We start from the raw sequence: 11,127 nt of genomic DNA, 5'->3' as shown, positions 1-11,127 counted from the left end.
GGCCAGGGCGCAGAGGCCGACGTGTCACCATCCGGTTGCAGTCCTCAGTCGGGTCGCAACGTGTACCTCTTCCGCAGCGTGGAGCGCGCTCCCGCTGGGCAGCGATACAGCCAAAAGTAGCATAGCATGCGGGCGGCCAGCGCTGCGCCGGACAGCGGACCCATGCCGGGGGTATGCCGGTCTCGGCCATTAGCGGGGTCGTCGGGGCCAAGGCTGTACATACAGCTGGTGACCGCGTGAGCCGCCAATCGAAGCTCACGGCTTATAAGCTCGACGCGGGCATCACACGCCGTCCCGATGGGAGCTCCACGACGCCGCCGCGAACTCCAGCGCGGCTCGCAGCGCGAAGACCAGTACGGACGGCCGGGGCAAACGGCGTGCGGGAGTCGCAGGCGACGTTCTGCGGACAGAAAGGGTTGGGCATAAGCTGGTCGGCAGGACACTCTTGAGCCGAGCCTTTGATGTAATTACAGATGATCCAGAAGCATGCACAAAAATTCATGACACACTATTCTCATTTATGTATTTGCTACATATGATATGATATACCAGCTCATGATCAGTGACGCATTCTGGGCAATATGTTCTAAAGTGAAGTAACTGAAGTTACAGCTTAAAAGCTTAAAAAACAGCTTAAAAAAAACACACACACACACACATTCGATAGCTTATGAGAATAACATGCCTTGTGTGCTTAATGCAGGAAATTTTTTTTTTTTCACTTTTTTAGAAACAGCAAAAGAGTTGTCAACAAGCCATGTCAACTATCTAAACAATTTTTATGGAAACTGCTCTAGCTAGCTTAAAGTTCCACACTACGTTTCCGGAGCACCGTACCCAAACTCAGTTCATGTTACAAGAAAAAACAGTAATAACCCGGCAGTTGCTGGGGTATTTCGCCACCCACCGTTTGCTGGGGGGGGGGGGGGCGTTAAACGCCCCCAGCCGATAACTCGAGAACCAATAGGCGCAGCGAAACGCACGAGGCGGCAAACGAAAGAGCGCGACGAGACGCTTCAGATGAGTACTTTAAAGTTGAATTTTGAGGTCACAGGTCGGGTCAAGGTCAGGTCAAACACCTGAAATCGGGCTTTCAGTAGCATGGACTTCAGGACTTCGCAATGGGCGCCTCTCGCCATAAACTCTGTCCAAACGGTGCACAATCCACCCTATTAGGCCTACAAGAGTGTCAGCTCCATATAGGGGTCAGTCAAGCATAGGTCAGGGTCAAGGTCAGGTCAACCGGGTAGGCACATATCCCTGAAAATCAAAACTGATATTCGCAGCCTGTGACACATGTTTTATAGGTAATTTGGGGCGTAGAACACGATGGTGACATTCATTTTATCATATGTGCACGTGTTTGGCTCAAAAACTTCAATTTAAGAAATTCATGTATCATGGTCGTGAAGTAGTCACGAAAAATTGCCAAGATTCAGTTCAAGATTTTGGAAAATGCGGAACGATAATCAATAATCGAAGATAGCCATTTGATTGATCATGGTATTGGCAGTCTAATGGCGTTTACGGCATGTCTGTATGTCTATTCTGTGATTTTATATGATTTTTTGAACATATGCCGTTTTTGGTCGAAAACTCAGAAATCATGACGTCACTAAAACCTCGATAGCTCAAAAATTTTCCGACCGATTTTTTTTTGAAACTTTGTCACAATAAACTTTAATCAATTCCCTACAGGTACCCAAAATTTGGCGCGCCTGCGGCGCGCCGTTTTTATGCTATGGCCCGGCGAAAAAAGTGGGGGCGTTTAACGCCCCCCCCCAGCAACTCGCGGGATAATGCCTCCTAATTTTGAATGAAATATAGGTATGAGTAATTTGATTTGGAAAGCAACAAATTTCCGCACATCATTTTAGCCAAATTACTATTTTCTTCAGCCATCAGGTTACACAAAACTATAGTAAACTTTATGATCTAGTTTACACAAAACCAAAGCCCCGATTTTAACAAATGTAGATAAAATTTAAACAATTTTAAAAAATGTATCGTGGAGAAAATGAAAAGTGTAGATTTGTAAAGCCGGGATATTTCAATTTCACGGATTAGGCACTTAAAGGAATATCTTCGCCTTTCTTTGAGCCACCAGCCTTCACCCAAGTTTTACACGAATGTAGTGAAGCAGACAATGTGGCAACTCAAAATTGTGATGGTTTGAGATAATTATGACGGTAGAAGAAAAAGCAACACAAGGTTCCTTACCCTCGTTTTTTCACATGGGTTCAGATGAGGCTTCAACTGTTGCCGACCTGAGGAGCTATAGGGACTTGAGCTTTCCAAAACTCAATTTCTAAGGGCACTGAGCAGTGTTTGGCTTTCACACGAATGCGATAGTAAGTTATATGAAGTTGACAAAGCAAGCAAAGCAAAGCATGATGCCCCGCGCGTCCGCCCGCGACCACGCCCCGCGTCCGACTCCCGACCGCCGCGTGACCCGAGGCGCCCGGCGGTCACGTGACCTACCGGCCGGGACTGCAAACGGCCTTCACCACCATTCTTGTATGACGTCATATCCTACTGAGGTGCTGATTGGTCGGAATTAGATACCTGAAGGTAATTATCTGCCGTAGTTATTTTTGTTTCATTGTTTTGCGTGTTTTCTTATATGAAATGTAATTAAAAAATTTGTCATATTTTAATCACCATTAAAACATAACTGAATAGGTATAAAAGAGAACTCGATATATACTTTCCTTGTTTTTAAGAATTCCGGAATTAGATACCCGAGGGAGCAAAGAGGGAGCAAGTTGCCACGCTGATTTAATACCTCATAGTCGAAAGGTGGGCTACTTGAACCAAAAATTGCTGTGTTTGTAAATAAATAAGTGATTTGAGGGCAAAAAATGCCCGGATTTAAACTTCTAAAATTATTTTGAACATAAAATATTTCAGTTTGAGGGATGTTAAGGCCTCTAAGGGTAGGTACTTTTTAGGTATCAAATAAGTTCCTCTGCGAAAGTTCCGTCGTGAAAACGGCCTTTGGGAAACGTTGGTGCAGGTGTGTAAGAGTGGCTATATGAATCCATTGTGGGGTCGCCCTTTCCAATAAGTGTCACGTAACAGCAATGGGACCAGGGACTCTATATGAACTGGACCCAGGGTGCTCGCCAAGAAGACCAATGCAATGTCTCCATCCTATGATCCTTCCGGCTCTGAAATGGTCTTGTCAGACCGAAAGGGCATAACCCAACAAAACAAAACAACTTTTTAGCTGGCTGCGTGGTGTAGTGGTTAGCGCACTAACCTCGCGTTCGAATAACACGTGGTTCGAATCCCGTCGCCGGCTGATGCTTTTGGCGTGTTGTCCCACTAAACATGCCGACGTCGGCGACTGGGGGGCTCGAATCCCGCTGCCGGTTGATATTTTTGGCGCGTTGTCCTAATAAACATGCCCACGTCGGTCCCGTCGGTCCAACGACAAACGATCTCGTCAACCTCGGCAAACGATCTCGGCCCGACGTCGGCTCGACGTCGGCTGGACTTCGGCTGGACGTCGGAACATGCGGGCATATCCGACGTCCAGCCGATGTCGGGCCGAGGTTGAACCGACGTTGGGCCGACGTCGGCATGTTTACTGGGCATCTTGTAGCCCGTGTCCGAAAACCTAACTGTCTACCTCCTTACGGCCGATTTCGGCCTCCATTCGTAGTTATCGGCAATTTTAAAAGAAAATACGCCAGGAATGCGTCCTTATCCCAGGAATGCGTTCTTATCCGACAATACAGCCACCCGCGGCGAGGCTTTGGTTTTTTACCAATCAGCTCCAACCAGCTCAGCTTTAACCAATCAGCTTATCTGACACAATCCGACGAGTCTGTCTTCTGAACGCTGATTGGCTTGAGTGTGACGTCATCGCTATGCCATCATACAGTAGGTGCCGTAGAGAGTATCAACATAGTACCAATATGTTAAATAGTTTTAAATACTTTTTCGCGAATTGTGCACTTCTGGCACCAGTTTTAAAAAGAAAATGAAAAATAATAATGTCAAAATGAAAAACAACGATATCTTCATATTTCACGAAGGTGGCCCTTTTCCTTTGGGGATTTGGGGAAAGGAAAAGGGCCACCTTCGTGAAATATGAAGATATCGTTGTTTTTCATTTTGACATTATTATTTTTCATTTTCTTTTTAAAACTGGTGCCAGAAGTGCACAATTCGCGAAAAAGTATTTAAAACTATTTAACATATTGGTACTATGTTGATACTCTCTACGGCACCTACTGTATGATGGCATAGCGATGACGTCACACTCAAGCCAATCAGCGTTCAGAAGACAGACTCGTCGGATTGTGTCAGATAAGCTGATTGGTTAAAGCTGAGCTGGTTGGAGCTGATTGGTAAAAAACCAAAGCCTCGCCGCGGGTGGCTGTATTGTCGGATAAGAACGCATTCCTGGGATAAGGACGCATTCCTGGCGTATTTTCTTTTAAAATTGCCGATAACTACGAATGGAGACCGAAATCGGCCGTAAGGAGGTAGACAGTTAGGTTTTCGGACACGGGCTACAAGATGGCTATCTCAGTTTCAATCCCCATCCCAGTAAACATGACGACGTCGGCCCGACGTCGGGCCGAGGCTCGGCCCGACGTCGGCCCAACGTCGGTTCAACCTCGGCCCGACATCGGCTGGACGTTGGATATGCCCGCATGTTCCGACGTCCAGCCGAAGTCCAGCCGACGTCGAGCCGACGTCGGGCCGAGATCGTTTGCCGAGGTTGACGAGATCGTTTGTCGTTGGACCGACGGGGCCGACGTCGGCATGTTTATTGGGACAACGCGCTAAAAATATCAAACGGCGGCGGGATTCGAGCCCCCCAGTCGCCGACGTCGGCATGTTTACTGGGACAACACGCCAAAAGCATCAGCCGGCGATGGGATTCGAACCCCCTGTCATTCGAACGCGAGGTTAGTGCGCTAACCACTACACCACGCAGCCAACTATCGAGTTTGGTTTGTTTTGTTGGGTTATGCCCTTTCGGTCTGACAAGACCATTTCAGAGCCGGAAGGATCATAGGATGGAGACATTGGTCTTCTTGGCGAGCACCCGGGTCCAGTTCATATAGAGTCCCTGGTCCCATTGCTGTTACGTGACACTTATTGGAAAGGGCGACCCCACAATGGATTCATACAGCCACTCTTACACACCTGCACCAACGTTTCCCAAAGTGTCCCTTTGATAAGTGGCACTTTGGCAAAGTGACACTTGCCGACTGGCCTTTCTATATGAACTGGGCCCGGCCCTGGTGAGTTGCCGGGGCTGAGCCTGACCAAAGGATAGGCCGAGCAGCCCCCAAGCACTCACCGCACCCGGCTACGGGCGGGCTCGGCTTACGGGCAATCCCAAATGGGATAAAGTTTCCCGTCCAGTCCGCATCAGGGGGTTGCGGCGTGGAGGAAGATTTGAGTTTCCTGAGGATATTTTGAATACAGAAGCTCTTTATGAAACATGAAACATGTATTTTATATTATTTTAACGGTCAAAACAGCGGCCAATGTCGGTCCGACGTCGCCCCGACGTCGGCCCGACGTCGGCTGGACCTCAGCAATTGATCTCGGTCCGACGTCGGCCCGACGTCGGCTGGACCTCGGCTGGACGTCGGAAAATGCGGGCATAGGTATCCGACATCCAGCCGACGTCGTGCCGAGGTTGGACCGATGTCGGGCCGACGTCGGCATGTTTACTGGGATATGTTAAAGGTGGCCCTTTTCCTTTAACACTCGCCGGGTTTTCTGCATACGCGCCGGCCGAGGGGGGGGGGGACGGGTACGACCACCCCCCCCCTCGCCGTTTCGCCCCTGGTGAAGCTAGCGCGTCGCGAAAAAAACGAGCGTGCGCGCCGTTACGAGACGCAGAGATTGGTAGGTACCTGATTTTAAGGTCCTAGGTCAACCGGTGACCTCTGAGGTCAGGTCAAGTGCCCCAAGGTACGGTTCGCTTTTTGGTGAATAACTTCGCAAAAGCGGCCGCAGAGCCACGATTTTGGCATCATCGTGTTTGCCTCGCTCAGGCGCGTCGAATGATATACTTTTTGTTTAGGTCAGGTCAACTCAGGGTGTTGACCTCAGGTCACGGTCAGGTCAGCGCCCTCTGGTCACGAAGTTGGTTGAAAGAGGTCATGTCGCATATCATTCGATTCGGAAGGTCTTCCTGAGTCCATTGGTGGCTTTCCCGACTCACTAGCTCAATTCAATCGGGAGTTATTGACGAAAAACTCATATGACCTTGAGGACGTCATACATGACGTCACACAAGGTCAACATTCCAATTTAGTGACGCAGCTAACCTTGTAAGGAGTGCATCAAATCACGATTCTGTGTGCTTGAGATAGTTGGAGATCGTTCCCGGCGCCAGAATAGCAGTTTTCATTTTCCCCATTGACTTATAGGTATATACCTACCTAACCCGGCAGGCGGTGGGCCTACCAGCCACCTTCCGCGCGGTGGGGGGGGGGCACTTTTTTGTCCCCCCCCCGTATCTCCGAAACTACTGGACGGATCCGGAAAATTCAAAAGGCGTTCGATAGCCCTGTCAAATTTGTCGAAGGAAACCAAATTTCATTGACCTCGGGGTCACCGATGACGTCACAGGTCAGGTCAAAGATAAAATGTTTCACCGTTCACGGGGCTTCTAGGGAAAGCGCTATAACACCGAGTAAAACGCATTTTGTCGAGAATCAGCGATAAGGCGTCAGTTGTCTAGTACATATGTTGCTATTAGAGGTCACTGGCCATGCCAGGTCAGGTCACAGGTCAGGTCACCAAAGGTCACCAAGGGTCACCACATGAGCCCAACTTTACTAAGGTTATGCGATGCATGTTTTATGGCCAGTTTTTCATTTCCAACTCAATGGTGTTGGTTATAAGACCATCAGGTACGGTTTAGGTCACTTTCTGGTGGAGGTCAGGTCAAGGTCAGGTCAAAATAGGTCAAATTTCAAAGTTGATATTTTTGCATAAAATGGGTATCGATTCGATGCAACTCGTCACGGGGAGTCTAATGGTGGTCTTTGTTTTGCGCTACGAGGTCTAGAATTGCTAAAAATTGAGTTTGAAAATTTGATGTCATCAATTTTGAACAGTTTTTTCGCTATAACTTGGCCAAAAAAAGAGGTATCGATCTCAAATTGGTATGCAGGTAGAAGGCGGTAGGGGCTATCACATATATTCCGTTTTTTTCGAAATTCAAAAAACTTTTTGGATTTTTCGGCTATTATATTCAAAAAATCTATTTTTTGATTTTTGTGGGTCAAAATCAAAAAAATTCGAAAAATCGAAATAGCAGTTTTGTAGCCCTTTTAATTCTACACCTTTTATGTCTGAAACATTTTTCTATATCTCTAAAGCTGTAGGCCTGACAGCTCTTCCCGCGAAACCTTTTTTTGGGTCGAAAATGGCAAAAATGACGTCACTCTGACGTCATTAGCGGCCAACCTATCATAGCTTTTGGAAAAAGTTTTGGTCACCATGTGCGCTAGCTACTCCCGGGAGGGTACCGAAAGTTTGGTGACGACCGGCGCAGCGGTTCTCGAGATATATCGAAAAAACTAAAGGGGGGGGGGGGCAAAAAATGCCCCCCCCCCCCCCACCGCCTGGAAGGCTAATGGTGAGGTCACGAAAATGACCTGACCTCATATGACCTTTAGGAAAAATCCGAGACATACAAGTTGTGGGACTTGTAATGGATACTAGATCCTGAAAGTTTCATTTCCCTGTGAAAGCTTATCTGGCAGTGAGGGCGTTGCGAAGTTGCGACATCTGAAGACCGTGCAGAGGTTCACTTATGACGTCATAATACTAGGTCAGTGACCTGACCTGACCCGAAAATGCGGTTGGTGTCAAAAGATTCGGCTTCAATCAAAGGTCAGGTATGCCAAATTTCAGCTCTCTATCGCCAGCGTGTTTGGAGCTATCGCGAAAAACCCCTATGGGGGGCGGCACCCGCCCCCCCCCCTCGGCCGGCGAGGGTTAAAACGCAAATTCTTGAGCGGAGGAGCGATCTGCCGAAAAAAACTCCGACTGTAAGCTTGATATGGAACAGACTATAGACGAAATGTCTAGTACCTAATTCGGTCTAGTACACGTTTAGCAGTTTGTTAATCGTCTAGAGGAGACGTTTAACAAAGCAGTTACACGACATCTGATAATTTTCTCTCTTTGCACGTGCAGCAATGGTTAACACTGTCTATGGTGCGGGATAAGCCGAGATAAACGCATGACAATACATTCTAACCCGCGCCGTGCTAGTGGCCTTAACTTTCCGCCGAGTGCTGGAAGGGAGGGCCCCGCCCCCGTCTAACTCGGCTCCTGCGGTCACGTAGCGACACGCCATAGGCGGCAATCGAAAGAGCGACAAAAATAAGGAAGAAAATACTTCGGTCATCTTTAAGGTCAGGTCAAATGTCAGGTCACCGACACCAGAGGTCAACAAAGGTCAAATTTAGTCAATTTCAATAACTTTGGAAACTGCCAATGCAACGGCTAGCTTGGGAACCAATTGAGCTACAGCGCCGCAGAAAAGCGCATTCGATAGCCCTTTTACAGACCCTTCTGAGTATTGTTTCAGATTTGACCTCAGATCAACGGTTTAGCCAAGGTTTAGCCTCCAAAGGGCAAAAACGGTAAAATTAGCCGTTTCACGAAAAATGTTCTTCGCCAATAACTTTTGACTCAAGAGAGTCACGACATTACTTTTGGCAGCATCGTGTTCCTCTAGTCGGTCGAAACGCGTCGAATTAACTATTTGTTGGCTTTGAAGGGTCATTTTGAAAATTTGACCTCAGATCAAGGTCATGACCTGACCGGAAAGGGCCATGCTGCATATCAGTTGATCCGTATCGTTGAACTGAACACAGCTGACGTGTTTTCACCGCTCTAGCACGTCTCTATCAAAAGTTATAGCCAAAAAACTGCTGGTGACCGTTCATGACCTGAGATGACCTCAGCCTCAGGGGCATACAGAGGGGTCACAGCCCACAGGTGCATTTTTCCGATTCATTAACCCGCGCCCGGCTGGGGGTCCTGGATTTCCACGCCCTGCTGGGGGGGGGGGGGTGTTTGAACACCCCCCTTGTAACTCGGCTCCTGGGCCACGTAGCGATACGCGGAAGGCTGCGTTTGAAAGAGCGTCAAAAATAATGACGAAATCACTTCAGTCAATTTTTTGGTCAGGTCAAAGGTCAGGTCACCAGAGGTCATTGAAGGCAAAGTTTCGCCGATTTCCAGGTCGAATGGCGAAAATTTCCAAGAAGCCAACGCATAACTCGGGAACCAATAGAGCTACAGCGCCGCGGAAAAGCGCATTCGATAGCCCTATTAACGCCCTTTCTGAATAATCCTCTCAGATTTGACCTAACGTCAACGGTTTTGCCTGCAGGGGGCAAAAACTGCAAAAATAGCCGATTTTTTCGGAAACAGTTTTCTGCAATAACTTTTGACCCAAGCCCTGTACGAGCTTACTTTTACCGGCATCGTGTTCCTCTCGTCAAGACGCATCGAATGAACTATAACTTGACCTTGAAAGGTCAACTTGAAAATTTGACCTCAGGTCAAGGTCATGACCTGACCGGAAAGAGTCATGTTGCATATCAGTCGATCCGTATCGTCGAGCTGAACACATCTAAGGCGTTTTCATCGCTCTAGCATGCCTCTATCAAAAGTTATTTGCGAAAAACTGTTAGATACCATTCGTGACCTAAGATGACCTCAGGGCATAAACAAGGGTCACGGACACAATTTTCATGTTCAGTGTGTCTAAACCACTTGTAATTCGGTGTTTGGGAGTGTTTATAATGTCTTTCATCCAAAAGAGGCGCATTTCAATTTTCTCCCATTGACTTATAATGGGGAGGTCGCAAAATTGACCTGACCTTAGGTCATCGATATCAAAATTCTGAGATATACATTTTGTACATGCTATTGCTCTTAGCAATCGCTGAAAGTTTCAAAGCGATCGGTCACTCGGTGTAGCTATGACAGACATTGAAACTTTTTATGAGGTGAGGTCACTTCAAGTGACCTGGTGACCTGACCTTGAATGACCTTGGTCTGAAATTTTTACAACATGTGTAGAATTGATGTATGATAAGGTGTACCAAAAACGGCGGCGCTCCGCGCCGCCGTTTTTGAGATATTCGCGAAAAACCACAAGGGGGGTGTTCAAACACCCCCCCCCCCCAGCAGGGCGCGGGTTAACCCGCGCCCCGTAGGGCTACCGGCGGACCCTACCACCCGTAGGGGGGGGGGGGCCGTTTCGGCCCCCCCCCCCTAAGATCTCGGAAAGTTACCGGCCGATTTTCAAAATTCAAACGGCGTTCGATAGCCCCACTCGGGAACTACCTTGTGACCAAATTTCATTGACCTAGGTCAAACCGATGACGTCACAGGTCAGGTCAAAGGTCAGATTTTCACCGTTCACAGCCAATTCAAGAAATGTGCTGTGAAAGCGAGTAAATTGGTAATTTATTGAAAACCATCGATGGTACATTGTTCGTCAAACACATACTTTGCTATCTGAGGTCACTGATACCAGGTCAGGTCACAGCGAGGTCAGGTCACCGGGGGTCACAATATGAATGTGTCGCGTGATACATGTTTTATGGTCCATTTTACATGACAAATGCGATTATGTGGGTTAGGCAGCCTTTGGGGCCAGCCTAGGTCGCGTTTTTGTGAAGGTCAGGTCAAGGTCAGGTCAAATTAGGTCAAATTTCAAAGTTGATATTTTTGCATAAAATGGGTATCGATTCGATGCAGCTCGTCACGGGGAGTCTAATGGTGGTCTTCGTTTTGCTCTACAAGTTCTAGAATTGCCAAAAATTGAGTTTGAAAATTTGACGTCATCATTTTTGAACAGTTTTTTCGCTATAACTTGGCCAAAAAACGAGGTATCGATCTGAAACTTGGTATGTAGATAGAAGACGGTAGGCACTATCACATATATTCCGGTTTTTTCGAAACTCAAAAAACTTTTTGGATTTTTTGGCGAATATATAAAAAAAATGCTTTTTTGATTTTTGGGGGTCAAAACTCAAAAATTTAAAAAATTCGAGATAGCAGTTTTGTAGCCCTGTCAATTCTACACCTTTTCTGTCTTGATCATTTTTCTGT

Source organism: Amphibalanus amphitrite, unplaced genomic scaffold, assembly GCF_019059575.1.
Source record: "Amphibalanus amphitrite isolate SeventyFive unplaced genomic scaffold, NRLGWU_Aamphi_draft 000246F_arrow, whole genome shotgun sequence".
Classification (NCBI taxonomy): Eukaryota; Metazoa; Arthropoda; class Thecostraca; order Balanomorpha; family Balanidae; genus Amphibalanus; species Amphibalanus amphitrite.
This window is presented reverse-complemented; position numbering follows the sequence as displayed.